Source organism: Alligator sinensis, unplaced genomic scaffold, assembly GCF_000455745.1.
Source record: "Alligator sinensis unplaced genomic scaffold, ASM45574v1 scaffold282_2, whole genome shotgun sequence".
Lineage (NCBI taxonomy): Eukaryota > Metazoa > Chordata > Crocodylia > Alligatoridae > Alligator > Alligator sinensis.
The window spans coordinates 1,018,720-1,033,334 of record NW_005841879.1 but is presented as its reverse complement, the minus strand read 5'-3'; the positions used below and the strand labels follow the sequence as shown (position 1 = coordinate 1,033,334).

The window sequence follows — 14,615 nt, the reverse complement described above, 5'->3', positions numbered from 1 at the left end:
GGGGGGGGGGCGCGGGGCGGGGCCCCGCCCCCTGAGCCAGCGGGGCCGGCGGCGATTGGCCGGAGCGGGGAACAGCTGTTGTGGCCACGTGGTGGTGTTGTGGTTGCATCAGACTGGAGGGCGGACAGATGTGGGGCGGGGCGGGCACACCTGGAAAAGGGGGGTACACCTAGAAGGGTACAGCTGGAAGGGCAGCACAGCTAGAAGGGGCACAGCTGGAAAGGGGGGTACGCCTAGAAGGGCACAGCTGGAAGGGGAGCACAGCTAGAAGGGCACAGCTGGGGCGGGGGTACAACTGGAGGGGGAGCACAGCTGGAAGTGGGGGCACAGCCAGGCACTGGAAGCTGCCCAGGCCTTGCTGCCCGGTGGAGGGAGGCCACTTGGCCCTGAGTGTCCAGCTGAGACCCCGGGTGCTGCCTGCCCTTGCAGCCGGCTTCCTCTCTCCCCTTCCCGCCTGGGTGAAGGCTCAGTTCTCTGCCCGGGGTCTGGACCAGCCCTAGGAGCAGCCGAGGAGGAGAGCTGCTGGCCGGGGAGTCTGTGGACACCACCGACAGCTCGGTGAACGCAGGCGTCGAAGCCTGGGCAGGGCCTCGGCCCCATGAGACGAGTAACGCTCGTGTGAGTGCTGCGCTGAGCTCACCGGCACGGACACACCCGCCACGTGGGCCTGCTCTTGCACCGGAAACCACATGGGATAGCATGGAAACCGGTGGGGAGGCCAGCTCTGGCTCCTTTTTGCAGCATCTCAGGCCTTATACCCCCAGGGTTTTAAAACAAGGGCTCCACAAAGACCCAAATGATCCGTTTCGGGCATAGCACGGACTCGGGGAACGGATGCCGCAACAATCAAGTTTGGTGCCCGCAGCAGCAGCCCGCATGCGGATCCGTGGGGCGCAGGCAGCAGCGGGAGCTGCCCTGTCCCTGCGCCTCCCCAAAATGGTCCCACACCCTGCCCTGGCTGGGCAGCACCTGCTGGCTCCCCTTTGCTTCGGCGCCTGGCCCGCCCCCTTGCTACAGCACTGTTGGGGAACGTGGTTTTGTTTGAACCAGACAGCTTAAAAAGGCCGCTAACCCCCTAGAAACCTGAATGTGCTTTTCAGTCCCCTGCAAACCCTTTTCCCGTGCAATGTTGCAGCGACTATGTTACAGAAGGGGAATCACCTGTGAAAATGATGGGACTTTGAGGGAAATGCTTTAATCCATGCTGGATCTTGTAATGTCTTGATTTAAAAACCAAACACAAAGCTTCAAGCTGGTCTTCAAGGGCCTGTTCTTAAAGATGAAGTAATGTTTGCTGATGAAATACCGATGTGTCCCAAGCAGGAAGGAATCTGAGGAACTTCATGCCTAGTTTTGAGCTGGTCTCAGAGCAATTGCTATACCTGGGAGCTCGTTGCCTGGAGTAACAAAGCTCCAGTAAAACAAAAGCCTGAGACTTGTGTAATGCACGGACAAGCCACCCACGGGCATGTTGCCATGTGACATTGCTGCAGCCGCACGGATCCATCTTCTTGCAAATACTTGCCCACAGATTAATGTTTAAGGTGGCAGTGAAGACATCGTCTTCTCACCCTGTGCTCCAGTATCAAAGTGAATGATGGGAGTGGCTCTTCTTGGGGATGAACCGCACACCGGGGAGTCAGAATTGAGGCAGGTGTTCAAAAGCTCACCTCTCCGATGGCACGGTGGCAGGGCTAGCTGGGCATCGGACCCCTCTGTGCTCTCCCTGGGTCTCTCTTGGACCTGCTCTTTATTTTCTTGCACAATTCTTCCACAGCCCAGGCGGGGCCAGGGGTTGCCGCGCCGTGTATGCACCATGCATGGCCAGCAATTTCTGGGCTTGCTACATCCTGGGTAGCCAGGAAGGGCTCTACCTCCAGCTGTGTTTTAAAACAAGCCTGTGGCTGCTGCTGGACCATGAGTGGAGCTGGAGCCTGGAGGTGTATTAGACGTGCTCAGAGGCCCCTTGGGGAACTGTGATGGGGAGACACCTGGTTTTGGGATCCTGATCAGCACTGATGAGACTGTGGGGCCTCTGGACACACAGAGAAGCAGAGCATTAGGTCCCCGGGACCCAATAGGCAGGTGCCCATGGCATTGAGGTGCCCTGAGGACCAGGGGCAGCTGAATGGGGATGTTCAGGAATGCAAGTTTGGACTCAGCTGGAATTTGGGTGCCTCTGAAATCCCACTGCAGGCTCTTAGGGCCTTTTCAGGATCTGCTCCTGGTGACTCCGGGGGGGCCTGACCTGGCAAAATCAGGAAGGGCCACACCAGAGCCTCCAGATGCACGACCCTTGCATTGTGCAAGTGTTTGCTCCTCTTTCCCAAATGTATTTCCTGCAGTGCTGCCGTTGGACTAGCTCTGAGCATGCAGGCAAGTTGGCATCACAGTCAGCAGCTCAGCATGTGAGAGTGAGCAGATTATTTCAGGCCACTTCTAGCACTCTTACCTAGTGGGGGGTTTTTTAATGCACCTAAATTTGTATTTTTGGGTGTTGAGACTAAGGCTTCTACACCATGCAGGATCAGGCCTGAAAGCAGAGGTGGAGATGAGCAGCGGGAACTGAACACGGCGTGTGCGGCCTTCTTCCAGCAAAGAAAGCACCTCCACACAGACTGAAAATGAAGCTTGTAAATCCTTCCACTCCGGGAACGGAGCTCTGTATATTGTTGTAGCCCTCTTACAGGAATAGCAGGTAACATCTTGTCCAGAAAACAAAGGCACCATTTAGAGGTCAGGAAACTAAACTCATTCAGCCCTTCTCCAAAGGGGTGGGGATTTCAAAGAGCTGTGCTCATAGTGGCTTCTCAGACAGCTGGATGAAATGGCTGTTATTAAAGACTGTGCGTGTGTGTTTATTCTCTCTCAAACTGTCTGAAAAATCTCCATTGGTGCTTGGGGTGTAGGTTGTAGCCATGTTAGTCTAAGGACACAGGCAGACAAGGTTCTTTGGGTGAATCTGATTTCTTTTATTAGACCAATTTAAATAGTTGGGAAAAACTTCTTAGCAAGCTTTCAGGTTTAAAAACCCTTCGTCAGGCTGAGGAAGTCTCTGCAGTTGGTGCGTGCTCTTCCTGGATGGGATGAATAGTTCTCGTGCTATCACCATCGGTGCTTGTGCTGCTTGTGAGTCTTTGTTTGCAGCCGCCCAGGAAGGAGGATGGGCAAGAGCTGGATTTCTGATAGGGAAGAAAACGGACCCCTTTTATTGGAGGCAAACTTTTTGTGCCTCTAAAGAAGTCTCAGAAAAAGCATGTGCATTTTCCCTCTCAGATCGTCTTTAACCCTATTTCAGTATTACTGTAGCCTGGCCACTGGGGTCCGGGGGCCCCGACTCTCCATGAGGGTGACACACTAAGTTTGGGGTTTCTGAGTCATGTGAAAACTCAGTAAGTCTTTAAAAAAATGTTGACCTGTTTCCTGTCTCTCAATATTGCTCAGGTTGGCTGCTGCCATCTAGTGACTTCGGACTGCCGTCATCGAGCGGCTTGAGATTGGTTTCTCACTGTCTTGTCCAAAGGGAAGCCAGAAAACAGCTCACGTGAGCTTGACGTCATGCTGGAATTAACTCTAGGCCGGCATTCATTCCTGTGCGGGGGGCCAGCATAGGACCCGTGCACTATTGAAGTCCCATGCGAGCCCTGTTGTGAATGTGTGGCTGCTGGTATTCAGATCTGACATTAGCCCTCATCTCTGCTCCAGCTCCTGTAAGTAGAAGTAGTATGAATTACACTGGACCTGGTGCAGTGGAGTAGGTCATGGGGTCCACGACCCATAAAGAAACTGGAGCATATGGAAGTTACATGATGTGTCCAGAGTCATGCAGCACTAGGAAGGCTGTTTCCCACCCCCCTGAGACCACCTGCACTTTCCAGACACATTCAATAAGTTCCTGGCTTGGGCAGATGCCATAATTCTCTCTTTGCACATGAGCCGGTGACAGATGATCAGCTGTAACTGTTTCATGCGTCTACTCCCATCCATCAGTAAGTTTTCCCTACAATGAAACAGCTGCCAAATTACCATGGATTAACTTCGCTTGCTCTGGGATGGAACAGGTATATGAAACAGCTACAAAGATCAGCTTGCAGCTCGGTAAATGCTCCGCTTCTCTTTTCAATTGAAACGCTTGTTTTATCTGCCCCAACCTATGCTTGAGCAGCTATACGTGGTAAATATACAAGTAATTGTGCACTCTCAAAGCGCAGACCCACTCCTCAAAAGCCTGGGAATTGGGCAATGTCTGTTTACCTCTTCAGTGAGAAACAATTAATACCATAAGTTTTGTCATGGGGAACCGGAGGTATGAATCTGTAACTTGCCCTGCTCTGAAGACATGGTGTAACACCCTTGCCTTGACCTTGACTCTAGAAAAACCACCATATATCGAAGCAGTCCACGACAGCATATCAGGTGGCTCAGATCACCGTTGCAGAGCAGGATTCAGCTCAGCCTTTTTTCTGCAATGCGCTGTCATCTCTGTGAAGAACACTGCAAAAAACCTAGAAGACAAATGGATGTGCTGATTGTGGAGAAATCCCTGGTTTTTTGGTGGCCTCCTTACTGGGAGTCTGCCCAGTCCCCACTCTGGTTGCGTGCTCTGGTTGCTGGATCCCCTGGTCACCGAGGTGACTCCTTTGGGAGTGGGAATTTGGTCCTCCTCTTGTTCCAGCTTCCCACCCAAGTACCCATGAAGTACTGGTCACTTCACCTGGGTTGCTGATGTTTTTCAAACTAACTGGCCGGCATCAGCCCTGTTCTGAGGATACTGGTTTTGGTTGGAGCTTAGCAATGAAGTGAGAAAAGGGCTAAAAGGGGATCGCTCCCTCTTGAGCAGGGAGACATGTTTGGGATGTTGAAACAAGCAAAAGACCTCCAAGAGCTCCATCAGTCTCTGGATGAATGTGAGTAACTCACCTGTAATTTAGCCAGTAATTTAGGATTAAGTGAACTAGACGCGTATCCAAAGGGCCAACAAGCTCATTTTGTTTGGCTCAAGGTGTTTTTCTAATACTCTTCTATCTTGTACTCCTTCCCCATTCTCCGTCTCTCGGATGAGTACAAGCGATCCGTTACAACACACCTAGCTGTGAACGCTTGAGAGGAGGGACGGGCCTTTACGCTCCTAGTAGAGCTTGGTGAAGTATGACCTGAAAACCTCCTGGGTGGCTCCAGGTTATAAGGAGCACCCAGAAATACTACCAGTGGGCAAAGCACCCCCAGGGTCAGCAGGGTCTGTGTACTCCAGGTGGCACAGAGCCCTAGCAGAGACCAAGGCCCGGGTGGTGGCAGCAATTACCCCAGGCTTGTGGGTGTGCTCCAGAAAAGGGGTCGGCTGGATGTGGGCACCCCAGAGGAGACACTCGAAGTGAGGTCTTGGTCGGGCACAGCGAAGTGGGTGGCTCAGTGTACTAGTACCTCCTGCTGGCTTGCCACACTGATTGCAAAAGGAAAGCCCCAACTGGGCTTTCCAAAAACCAAGCCTAAAGTCTGTTTGAACCAGCAAAACGTCTTGAGGGGGGAAACATTATAAAGGAATCAAGTTCTGTTGTAGGGGTCGGCAGTGTTTTTGGCTGGATTGCCAAAAACATCCCAGCCCTGACCCACGCCTCGGTTTGGTATGCTAAGGCGGACCGTGGGGGAGCTGTGAGGGGCCCGATCCTCATTGCTGGTGGCGGTGCATGTGCCTGCAGGTGGACTGTGGGGGTGGGGAGGTCTGGGGCACCGCAACCCTGGCCCTTTTTCCACCGTCTACCTGGAGGTGCGCGTCCAGCTGCCGCCAAACCTGGTGCAGCTGTTTGGAGCCTCCCGGGCTCTGGGCAGCTGCTGCCCACGTGGGCTGCTTGTAGCCTCCCAGCCCCCTGCTGCCAGCAGCCCGGGCTCCGTGGCCAGCAACAGCTGCCCAGAGTCGCGGCCATGCTCTGGCATGTGTGCCGAGGGTTGCCAACCCCCGTTCCATTGTGTACCATCACTGACTTTAATGAAGTTATTCCAAGTACAATTTTCTTCTGTGGTTTCATTACAGCAAATCAGGGAACTACCGGTCAGCAGCGAGGGGATGAAACCCAGTTGGGTTTTAACCAGCAGAGGTCAGTATATAAATGATTAAACGTGGCAAACAAGGATACCAAGGACCTGACAGCCGATTACGCAAGAGTCAAACAAAAGCATAGTCCAACAGGTGCCAAGCGGGTCTGTAAAATAGCAGCTGAGGAAATTGCTGTAGGCTCAAACGCTGCTGAAAAGTGCACCGGAAAGCCCTGCGTGTCTTTTCTTTTCGAAGGGAACACACTCGTTTTTGCATCGGCACTGAAACACTGCACAAAGGACAAAGAGGCTTTGTAAAACCAACACTTGTTCTCAACATTTCTTAAACGTCAGTGGAAACACGTGCTTGGAGAAGTGCAGTACCATGCTCTGGAACGGCACTGGGCTCGTGCGGCGCACCGCCAAGTGACGCACTCTTCTCTTACAGACCTGGTGGGGAGGAGGGAGTGAACGCTCCAGTACAGCTTCAGGGGACGGGTTACAAAATTCAGCATGTACATCTGTGGGTAGACTGCAGGGGTCTGATTTAGCAATTAACCCTGGAACAACACCTGTCGGGTTACTGACTGCTTGGGCAAAATCTGTGCGTGCAAATAGTAGAGCGATTCTCAGCCACCTTAGGCTCAAGGCACCCATCGCCGGACTCAAGGCACCCATCCGTAAGTTGGGAAGTGAGCGGCACCCCACTTCATAAACTATTTATTACAGTTCTCACTTGCTTACAGAGGAGCAGGGCAGCAGCCAGCTAGGGCTGAGTCTGCACCGAGCCTGCCCCAGCACCCCGGTTGAGAATCGCTGCCATAGAGGCATACCATTGTTCACATACCTCTCAGGTCGGTGGGTGTGAATGTATATGCATGTTTTCTGCTTGTAAGTTATATTGAATATCAGGTCCTGTATGTCTAACAATGAATGGCGAAAGCGGTGGGTGCAGTTCCATTGTTTCTTTGGGTAACACAATTGAGAGACTTTTTATAATGCATGCACCATCTTGTCTTTATGTCTGATGGTTAGGCTGTGTGGTGGCTTTCATGCATCACTGCAGGTTCGGACAATATTCATTTAAGAAAAACTGTCTAACTGTCTATGTGGAATACGCAAGTCCCACGCTTTATACGGCTGTAAATCAGAAGTAACTCCATGGAAGGTCGCCCCATACTTTATACGGATTCACTTCATCCTAATAAGTCACCCCATACTTTATATGGCTGTAAATCAGAAGTAACTCCATGGAAGGAAGCGGGTCAGACTGGCGCACAGAAGTGGAGAATTGGGTCCTATGTTTCTTGTTATCGAAGCATGTGGCTTGATGCCAGGAGTGATCTGTGCCTTTTCTTGGCATGTGTTGCTCCAAGTGACTCCTCTTCTTCAAATGCTTCACTTTGGTGATGGAAAAAGAGCTAAAGAAAATTCTCCTGAAAATCTCCTCCTGCCCTACTGACAGTACGTAGAGCCTCTTGACATGTTAAGCAGTACGTTACATCTTTACTAGCTCCATGCAGCTGACAATTCATCTCAAGAAGTCAGGGATCATGTACCAAGTGGGGGAAGAACCAGCGCCTGCCATCACTCTGGAGGGTAAATCTCTTGCTGCTTGGTTTCTGTGATCAGTGGGAATCTCGACCTTCAGACTGAACTGACCGAATCGGAAAAGCAGGCAAGAATTTGGGGCTGTTACAGAAACGTGTGTGGAATAACAACAAACTATCGACTAAGGTGCAGATGCGCCTCTATGAGACTTGCCCTCAGCCCTGCTTTATGGTTCAGAAACATGGACTACATATTGCAGGTGCATCAGGAGACTGCACAGTTTCTATGTAAGATGCCTGAGCAAGATCCTGAAAATAAAGTGGGAAGATAAAATGCTAAACAGAGGTGGAGAGGTGCACTCAGGACTGACACACTTGGAAACCACCATCAAGAAGAAGAGGTTGCAATGGCTCGGCCATGTCAGGAGAATGGAAGGAGCCCGTATCCCTAAGAATATTTGGTACGGCGAGATTTGAGACGGCTGTAGAAAGTAGGGTCGCCCTCTAGGGTGGTACCATGATGTGCAAAAATGATATGAAGTTATTCAGCATTGATGTAGAAAGCTGGGAGGAGCACGCAGAATCCTGTCCGATCTGGAGGGGACACCTGGCTCTGGCTGCAGCTCAACGTGAAACAGCTTCGATCCAGAGGATGGAGGCAAATCAAGAAAGAAGGAAGCAGCCTGCTGTAAACTTGGACTCCAACTCAGACAACACCTGGATCCGTGAAACTGGTAACACGCTGTGTCACTCGTGGGCTTGTCAGCCACAAGTGGATTCATCAGGCACCTGACAACCTCTTCTGCGTGCACTGTGATCCAGAGGATTGATGGCTGCCTACTAGTTCCTTGAAGGCTACATAGCAGCCTCCAGCCTCACCCAGTCCAGGCCTAATCTCTTAAACTGCTAGGCATAAGATGCCCATTGCCTGTGCTGGGTTGGGATGAAATTTCCCAGCAGGATTTTTTAGATTCTTGCATTTGCCCATGACATAGCTGGTGTAGGATACTTGCAGATACTGGGGACTGAGCCGGATAAACCATGGGTCTCAAGACTTTTGTCACAATAAGTCTCCAGCACAGCAGTTCCTGTGCTTGTAGAGTTCCCACTTGACTTGCATGGGAGTTGGCCGGGCCAATGTACAGCCCTTAAGAAATGCAGATGAACAGAACTGGAAGATGGCCTTTTATACTTGATCACTTCAATATAAATGTGCAATAGGTCCACACCTTTGGAAGTGCAGAGCTCACTTACTGCGAGGACAGCCTCGCTGTACTTCCTAACTTGGGGCCACAAGGTCTGAATGTGTGCAAGTTATTGAGAGTCTGATCAGAGTCCCTTATGTGCCCTTATGTTCCTTTTGGCCAACAGACATGGTCTCACTTAAAAAAAACCCAACTAGCTGCACATTGACAAAAATATCTAGCTATGATACATTCATCTGTAGCCCGGTCTCGCTGGATGGTGTGAAAGCCTCAGCTCTAGGGATATGTCAGATTAGACTGGAAGATGCATTAGAGAATATCCCATGTGTGGACACTTGAAAGGCGGTGCCAGTCCATTTGGCTCGAGTACCAAGGGTGAAGCTACGGTGCCCTTGCCTTCACGTGTGTACCCAGAGCCCTGCGTGCTTTGGACCGCTCACGCTGAGGCCTGTGATGCCGCGGTGCATTTCTCATGGGACCAGAGGTAGCTAGGGCAGCTGGGGACCCTGACGGCACTGTGGATACAGCCCCACAGCGTGCAACCCCTGCCACGGCAGATAAAGGCTTGCTGGTAACCCCCTATCTTCCAGTCGGGTTTGTGTCCCAGCATTACCTAAACTGTTTGGTGGCTTTGAAAACACAAATTGAGGACTAGAAACATCCTGTTTGCTGGGTCTTACCTGAATGGCCCGGATCACCAAAGCTCCTTCTGTTGCTAAACTTGGTCACGGAGTCTCCTTCAAAGCAGACTCGCAGCTGGCTTGATTTTGCAAGGCAAAAACACAGAAGGGTGGTAAATATTTAATTCCAAGCCATTGACTCTCTGAAAGGACCGTCAGCAAAGCGGTTCACTGGCCCCTTTGTCATCACTCTCCGAGATGCCGTGTGCTGGGTCAGCAAGGACTTTGAATCCCTCTCTCTGCCTAGGAGGTAGCTCCTCTAGCGAGGGCCTAAAAACCACTGGCAAAATGTTATCCTGCCATATTCATGCTCAGCTGGTCTAATAAAAGATATCACATCGACTCAAAGAACCTTGCCTGCCCATATCCTTACACTGACACGACTGCCACCAAAACCCCAGCGCCCTGCCATATTTACACTACGCCCGCTTGGTGGAGAAGCGGCTTGCTTTCCGATGCCTGTCTGAAAACCAGGCAAGTCACTCCTCAAGCAGACTGATCTCCCCTCTGCGGTCAGGTATACGACGTGCTGCACTCAACACGTTTCAAGCCATGTTTGCAGTTCGACAGTCCGGAAGGAAAACAGAAACTCAAGGGCCTCAGTCTTACACTGCGGTCATCTGTGACTTGGGTGTTTTGCTTGTGTGCGCCAGATGCCCGGGGCAAACCGATTCACTTTGTGCTGAAGTGATCCTGAGAACTGACCCGTCTTGTTAACATGATGGAGACCCAGTGCAAGCAGCAGTTAGAGGAAGACAGAGCTGCAGGAAGGAAACCACTTGCTGCCTACCTACCAGCTGCACTCGCAACACCCAGGAATGGGGTGTGTTGGTGAGTGCCACCTACTGCCCCTTCATATCAATAACCACTTACAGAAATAGGGCTGGGTGACTCTTTCGAAATGAATGGAGATGTAGCTGCGTACCATTGGTCTGCATTTGACCTAAATTCCCCGCAGTAAAGTTACCTAAGTGCCCCCCTTGTTTAAAGCACAGTACAGCTTCCAGTGTGGTTGACAGCTGCGAGCAAAATTTTGACCCCATCCCCTTCTCCAAAATTAAAAAGCAGGGACGGATTTACAGTCTGCTCCACTATGGCTTTTGTGCATTATTCTTCCACTGGCTATTAAATTTGGTTCTCTGAATCAGGACGATGAGGTCTTGCATCTCCCACCGGATGCTGTTTTGGTGCAGAGTGTCCGGCTCCGAGTCCTTGTTCTTCTTGGAGGCTTTCTTATTCACGTGGTAGAAATGTGGTCTGGCTGGCCAATGTCCCTTGGTGGTTTTCTTCTTGGCATTGATTTTCCCAGTGAGCTGGAAGTTGTCTGGGTTCATGCATGAAAAATAGATAGGGGCACCAGCTGTGACCCTGGAGCGGAGAGGACGATTTCAGCCGTAAGTAGATGGGTTAAGCTTTAGTACTCATTGGGTGCATCCACACGTCACCTTATGGTGATATAGCAATGCACTACATTGCCGTACGGTTTGCCACGAGGACGTAGCGATCATCTGGGTCTACATGTGATTGCCAGCTACGTCGCTGTAGTGGTGCGCTCCCCCGGTATAGCGCACCGTTGCAGCGATGTAGTGGCGAAATCTAACCATGTGGCGCATACACGGTGCAGTCACTGCCCGTACTGTAGTGCTTCCAAAAGGAACTTTTTTAGTACTTTTGGAAGTACTAAAGCATGGTGCTGTAGCAATGTCACCATGTGGCGACGTGTAGATGAAAGACCGTCATCATCTTGGATGACAGATGTTGGATCCTACACCAGCTATTACCACTTAGATGACAGACCGTCATCATCTTGGATGACAGGTGGTAATAAGGGGCTGACTCCTAAAATTTTCACTAGCCAATGCCAGTCCTTCCTCCAGCAACACTGCTTCGTGGGGACAATTTGCGTGTAACCTAAGTATGAATTCTGGGATTTGGTCTGCTACCAAAAGACAGCACAAGGTAGAAAAAATCGGTTTGTTTTCTGGCTGGGAAGTTTATAGTCAGACAGAGGAGTGTTTCAGTGAATGAAAGGAGGCTTCCTGTACAGGCCTGAGAAAAAAACCCAATAGTATTGGAAAAACAGAGAGAACAGAAGCACTTAGGCTTTGCTTTTGGCAGCATTGGCAATGGTTATGGTGCTGCTGTGGCTGACCCTAAGCAGGTATTGCCCAGTAGGAGACACACAGACTGCATGGATCCGTCCTCTGGGATCTCCCTTTTCAAACAGGAGCTTGCTAAATGGCATCTTGGAACCCCACCCCATTGGGCCCGGCTCGTCTTCAATCTCTTTGACAGAAGCTGAAAAAACCCTATTTTTAACAGCAAGTGGGCATTACTAGGATTGCTGCACAGCACAGATCCAAAGCAAACAGAAGCTGAACAGGCACATGATGGGAAATGACTTGGGATGGAAACTATGTGAAACCAGTGTGTGTTTCAAACTATATAGGACGTGATTGCTTCGTAGGAGGTCTGCCTTGCGTTGAGGTTTGTACAACTCCAGGACTCCAGGTAAGTCGTGTGAGGATGGAAAGAGGCATTCTTCATTGCTCTTGCACAAGGCTCTTGCAGGCTAGGAGGCAGGTGATTCCTGAATGAGGTATCTTTCAGATGTGCAAAGATATCTCAATGGATTGGTAACCTGGTATGTGTTTAAGGGGTTGACAGAAAGGACATTGCACTGACCTGCGCTGGAAGTCGCTTGATTCTGCAGCCAGTAAGATGTTATTTGGATGCCAGTCTCGACTAAGTATAGTGGATTTGACTGACTTCTTGACATGCTTGCTTGGCCATTTATGGTTAGAGTCAAGCACAGAGGTAGAAGGACTCTGTGCAATGCTGTGTTTGTGCATGCTGCTTTGCAATGAAGCTGTTTATGGCTATTGCCATAGGGAGCTCTTCCCAGACTGCTTGCATTCCAGCTGCTAGGGAAGTCAGGACCTTTCCACAAAAGTATTTACCATCCACTGGAAAACAAACCCTGATGCTGTATTTTATTTGTTCCAGGAAAAAATATGTGAATAGTGGCTGCATGCTATCTGGTGTCCTATTAAAACTGGCTTGCGTCAATGCGATCTTGTAAGACCAGAGAATCACATTTCCAGATGTTCAAGCAGCATAGGCGCTGTTGGGGCAGCTCAGGGGTTGAAACAGATTCATGCATTTTAGGTCAACAAGTTCTTATAACAAAAACGATAACGCCACATGCATGGATCATGGAGGGCAAAGTCCCGTTCATTTGGTCCATCTTCCTGCCTTTGTTCCCTACAATGTCTTTTCTTTTCCAGTGCCTTTCTAGTCTGTCCTGTCTACCTGCCAGCTTACGGCACTGTGTTAACCAGGGCTCAAACCTGCAGTTGGTTATACTGCATGTATACTTATTCTTACCCAGAAACAATGAGAGGCATTGCAGTCCTGCACAACCCTGCTCTGTAGGTCAGGAAAATATCGTCGGGATTGTGCCTTTTACTAGCTGATATACAAGCTATCTTTTGGGATTGCTTCACTTAATGAGTGCAGCCATATTGGGGCCTAGAAACAATACTCATCATCTTAGGGCAGAGGAAGGGAAGAAGATTGCAGGAAAAACACTAGGCAGGCTGCATGTGATTACTCCAGCTGGAGTTCAGCTAGTTTGCAGTGACTTTTTCATAGTGTCACGGCCCTTTTAGCTGCATGAACATTCGAGAGTTTGGTTATGCATCTCAGAGAACATGGTGCCAAAGCCAGCACTGCGCTCCCTAGGGTTATGTTGAATTAATAGCTTTGTATTTGCTCAGAGCGGAAAAACAGCTAGCGTTACTTCTCGCTGTATGCCTTTGTCTGAAATCTCCCATCGCAGAATTGTGTTGTCCCACTGCAGATATACAGCAGGGCCTGGAGAGCTATACACGACTCCCTTGATTGGGCTCCTAACCTAACGGGCTAATATTGACCGGGCCTTGCTCGTGGTTGCTCTCGCTTGGGCTTACCAGTCATTTTCTTTCCCAAAGAAGCATACGGAAATGATTTTAGATCTGTTACCCAAAGCAAGCTTGTTCTCTGGGGCGCCATTGCACATAGCTGGCAACACGGTTGATGCCAAGTAGGAACAAAGTTGGCTTTTAGCCCCGCTCTCTCAGAGACCCAACATAAGCATTTTGGTCCATAGTGGTGGTCAAGATGTTGCTCGAGTTGGGAGCCCAGTTTATGCCTGCAACATCACATGCCTGTTTATAATGTTGATTCTTCACGTTGTAATTTGATTACTCAAAGAGTACCTCCTTTCCATGACACGTCAATGGACCAACCTATGGAAATGGATGTGCAAAGGGTTGTTGTAATAATTTGCCTTCCATCGAAGGTCTTTGCGTGTTTTGTGACTGTTAATTAAAGAATCATTCTGCATCTCTCTTGAAGATGAGTAAACTGAGGCATGAGCCGAATCGATGCCAATTCCTGTAAATTAGGTCTTGTAACACAGTATGCAAGAGACATGGTTATTTTCTGTTTTAAGATGGGTGAATTTGGCTTTTTCAATACTTTTAAATCAATGGAATTAAATGAAAAAGTATTGAAAGATAAAACCAGAAATCTACTTGTGACCCTGCCGCTGCGTGTTGTGAGCTCACTGCTTTTCTCGGTTATCTGGTAGATGTGGACCGGGTGGGTGTTAGACCTGATAACAGTTTCTGCTAGGAAAAGAAACAGTTGTGTTATTGGGCCCATGTATTGCTTGCACTGTCCGCACACATCTTCATCCAGACAAAATGAGGAGTGTTGCATGTTGGGGCATGTTGGATCCATTGGCCATGTTTCTTCCTTGAAGCTGAAGGTGGTTAAGGATCAGCATGTAGAAAACTCTGTCATCTTGGTCACCGCTGGTCATGTATTAGGGTCACTCCACTTCATGGGCTCTTATAACAAACACTCCTGCTGCTTGTAAGTACAATCTTTATTTCATGCACTGTCGAACTATATCCAATCCTACCTCCTCTTCAAAATATCTCTGAGGTCTGCCCTTTTCTCTTTCTTGAGCATCCAGAGCATGGAAAACCTCCTTTTCCATGTCCTTATCCCCTGGTCTTCCCAAACCCACATCACTGTTCCACCTCCATTCCTTGCAAAATCCTGCAGCTTGAAGAAATAATGTTCCTGACCTGCAGATCTGG

At 49.8% G+C, this 14,615-nt stretch overlaps 1 pseudogene; it reads right to left on the bottom strand.

Annotated features, from left to right (window-relative positions):
- Positions 1-11,470: 11,470 nt before the first annotated feature.
- Positions 11,471-14,229, bottom strand: LOC102385891 (annotated as a pseudogene).
- Positions 14,230-14,615: the final 386 nt, after the last annotated feature.